The sequence below is a fragment of the Serinus canaria genome, chromosome 7 (assembly GCF_022539315.1).
Source record: "Serinus canaria isolate serCan28SL12 chromosome 7, serCan2020, whole genome shotgun sequence".
Classification (NCBI taxonomy): Eukaryota; Metazoa; Chordata; class Aves; order Passeriformes; family Fringillidae; genus Serinus; species Serinus canaria.
Genome location: NC_066321.1, coordinates 2,345,144 through 2,349,014, shown reverse-complemented (window position 1 = coordinate 2,349,014; position 3,871 = coordinate 2,345,144). Strand labels below are relative to the sequence as shown.

General features: G+C 49.7%; 1 long non-coding RNA gene across 8 annotated transcripts; it reads right to left on the bottom strand.

Moving 5' to 3' along the window:
• Positions 1 to 719: 719 nt before the first annotated feature.
• On the bottom strand, positions 720 to 3,503 carry LOC127059818 (uncharacterized). Of its 8 annotated transcripts, XR_007777986.1 has the most exons (5): positions 1,824 to 3,503; positions 1,676 to 1,786; positions 1,336 to 1,601; positions 1,195 to 1,299; positions 720 to 1,020 (listed from the first exon to the last, which is right to left on the bottom strand). It is a non-coding gene; the product is annotated as an uncharacterized LOC127059818 (long non-coding RNA). The 8 variants fall into 8 exon arrangements; XR_007777989.1 differs by having other exon boundaries at positions 720 to 1,299; positions 1,639 to 1,786; XR_007777990.1 differs by having other exon boundaries at positions 720 to 1,299; positions 1,336 to 1,638; positions 1,861 to 3,502.
• Between the last annotated feature and the right edge of the window lie 368 nt (positions 3,504 to 3,871).

The following is a 3,871-nucleotide window of genomic DNA, read 5'->3' as shown; positions in this document are numbered from 1 at the left end:
AATTTGACATTCAGGTAACTAAACCAGAGCAATCAAGTTAAGCTGTGAAAACTAAGAGAGGCAGTGGAGCTCCTTCTGCCAGGCCCAAGCGAGATGGGAATCGACCTGCTCTGTGATTTTGGCCCCCCAGACACCCTCCCATGAGCCCAGGGAAAAGCATTCCTTGCCACCCAGTGCCCTGTGGGGTCACACTGGGCTGCACTGGGACGTGGCACAGGGGACAGCACAGCAGAAACACCAGGACACAGCTCAGGCAAACAACAGGCAGCACTTCCCTGGATTCCCAAGGATGGGAACATCTCAGCCTCTCAGAAATCCCCTGGTCACTTCCAGCACCTAAAGATCTCTGCACAGAAGGTCAAACTCAGGCTGCTGACCCCAAAAATCCCCTATTTGCACCCTTAAACTGCTCCGGAGTTACTCCATGATTTTCCTAGGCACCGATAGGAATCTTCTGCTTCTATTTTGGAAAAATCAAATGAAAATAACACAGAATTCATTTGAAAGGAAAAGCAGCCCCCATTTCCATATTACCTGCCATGCAGGAAGTAGCTGGTTTTTACTGCAGGGAGCTGGGAGCCTGAGGATAAATAAACAAATAGGCCCAAGGAAAGAGAGGAGATGAAACACCCAGAGCTCGCTGGATATACATCCAAATTATTTAAAGGAGGCGCCAGGGGAGGCTCTGCCTTTGAGCTGGAGCACAATGAGCTGGGAGATGAGTGGCACCTCGATTCCTGAGCTGGGGTTACCCAAGGCAGGCACGAGGATCCTCCCTGCTCCCGTCCCCGCAGCCTCCCGGCGGCATCTCGCAGGCATCTGCATCCCTTCCCCTGCCAAAACGCCTTGGCACTGCTCTGCAATCAATGGCAAGGAAAGGCTCCAGGGAAGGAGCAGAGAGGGTGGGAGGAACCCCAGGTGAACAGCAGGAGATGAAAGAAAAATGGGATTGAGGAACGGCTCCGATAAGAAAAAGTCCGGGAGAAACGAAAGAGGCTTTGCAGGTGTCTTGTGAGGCTTCTCCCAGGGGCAGGAATCTCCCTGCTGGCTTCTCCCCAGGGGGTGTTTGGTTGTTTTGGGTGTAGGTTTGGGGATTTTTCAGGTTTTGGGGCGGCAGAGCTCATGGGTAGCAGGCAGCAGAAAGGAAAACAGCACTTTTGAGTTATCGGGCAAGAAAAGGGAGTTTTGAGTTACCTGCCAAGAAAAGGGATCTGTGGGCTTGGTCTCAGGGGTGATGGAAATTGGGGTGGCCTGAGCCACTCCTGACACCTATGGATTCATGGAATATCCTCCTCACACCTGACACCTAGGAATCATGGAATATCCTCCCCACACCTGTCACCTATGGATTCATGGAATATCCTCCCCACTCCTGACACCTATGGATTCATGGAATATCCTCCTCACACCTGTCACCCATGGATTCATGGAATATCCTCCCCACACCTGTCACCTAGGGAATCATGGAATATCCTCCTCACACCTGTCACCTAGGGAATCATGGAATATCCTCCTCACACCTGTCACCCATGGATTCATGGAATATCCTCCCCACACCTGTCACCTATGGATTCATGGAATATCCTCCTCACACCTGTCACCTAGGGAATCATGGAATATCCTCCCCACTCCTGTCACCTATGGATTCATGGAATATCCTCCCCACTCCTGTCACCTATGGATTCATGGAATATCCTCCTCACACCTGTCACCTATGGATTCATGGAATATCCTCCTCACACCTGTCACCTAGGGAATCATGGAATATCCTCCTCACACCTGTCACCTATGGATTCATGGACTATCCTACTCACACCTGTCACCTATGGATTCATGGAATATCCTCCTCACACCTGTCACCTAGGGAATCATGGAATATCCTCCTCACACCTGTCACCTAGGGAATCATGGAATAGGATAGAATCATGGAATTAGAAGGGACCCATCAAAGTCCAACTCCATCACTTTCCTCCTTCATCCCTAACAAATCCCAGGATTTCTGTCTTTAGAGCAGGGCCTGGCCCCAGTTGCTGTTCAGGTTCCTTACAGACCACAGTATCTGCAAATTAACAGAAGTTTTTGGCTCTTTAAATTGGCTTTAGCATTAAGAAATGTAACACTTCTGGATCCACCGAATTTTAGATTTTAAATTTTAGGTTTTATGCCTGGAACTGAAAAGCTCTTTGCTCCCACTTGGAGGTCAAGTGTTAGCCCACGTGTTCATACTTTGCTACACACCTGCCTGAGAGGAATCAAAAAGTTAAACCTTGATATACATGAGAGCAAAGCATCCAGTATTTTATAAAGATCTCCCTGATTCCTTTGGGATGTGGAATTTCAGCCTACTCAGGCAGAACTTTATCACAGAATCCCAGACTGCACTGGGTTGGAAGGGACATTAAGGATAATCCTGTGCCACCCCTGCCATGGCAGAGACACTTTCTACTGTCCCAGGAAGCTCCAAGCCCTGTCCAGCCTGGCCTTGGACATTCCAGGGATCCAGGGGCAGCCCCAGCTGCTCTGGGAATTCCATTCCAGGGCCTCCCCACCCTCCCAACCAGGAATTCCCAATTCCCAATCTCCCACCCATCCCTGCCCTCTGGCAGTGGGAGCCATTCCCTGGCTCCTGTCCCTCCATCCCCAGTCCCTCTCCTGGAGCCCCTTCGGGCCCTGCAAGGAGCTCCAAGGTCACCCCAGAGCTTTCTGTTCTCCAGGCTGAACAATCCCAAATCTCTCATCCTTCCTAAGGACATGCAGAAACATTTCCCTTGCCTGCTTTGTACCGAAAGTATCCCAGAGCACCAAGGGAGAGGCAGGGCTGATTCCTCCTGCCCACCCTGCCACTGAGTGCAATTAACGAGCCCTAATTGATCATTCCAAGGCGGGCTGGCCAATCCCAAAGGCTCCAGTTCCTTCCCAACCCCACCAGGATTCCCTTTGTGCTGCTGCAGAGCAGAGCCTTGACACAATGATTTAGTGCCAGTGCCAGTCACTGTCTGCTGTGGCACTGCCTGGACATCCTCTCCTTCAGAGTGACTGATACCCTGCAGCACCCACAGCACAACAAACAACTCCTCCAGACGACACAAAAACATCCTGACAAGTTCAGCTCCTTTAACCCCTGGAGCTCCAGCACCTTCCCAGGACCTTCCTGGGCTTTGCAGAGCACAGGGGAAGGACAGCAGGGAGCTGCCAGCTCGGGAGCATGTGCTCTGGAAGTTGGGAAATTCATTCAGAGCAGGAAAAAAAAAAATTTAAAAACATTAAAATGAAAAAAAAAAAAAAAGGAAAAACAATCACAACTTTTCAACTTGGCTCCTGAGCCGCCATGGAGGGGGAAGTATGGGAGATTTCTGACAATTTTTAATTTTTTTTGAGTTTGCTCCCGGCTTTTAATGTTCTCAAATTTATATTAGACGAAAATCTGGGGATTTAAGTATTTCCTTAGGCATTTATTTAATTTAATTACTTTATTCAATTGTAAATATATTTTTCCCAGTGAAATTGCCATTCCAGTCAATGATATTTTGTTCTGTGTAATATATGGAGGTCTTGTAGTGAGAGGACAATGGGGAATATTTTCCCACTGCAAGAGGGCAGGGATGGATGGGATATTGGGAAGGAATTCCTGGCTGGGAAGGTGGGTAGACCCTGGAATGGAATTTCTAGAGCAGCTGGGGCTGCCCCTGGATCCCTGGAAGTGCCAAGGCCAGGTTGGACAGGGCTTGGAGCACCCTGGGACAGTGGGAGGTGTCCCTGCCATGGCAGGGGTGGCACTGGATAATTGTTAATGTCCCTTCCAACCCAAACATTCTGGAGTTCTGTGACAATTGCCTCCATCCAGCCCAAGCCCCAGTCTCCAGCAGGATCC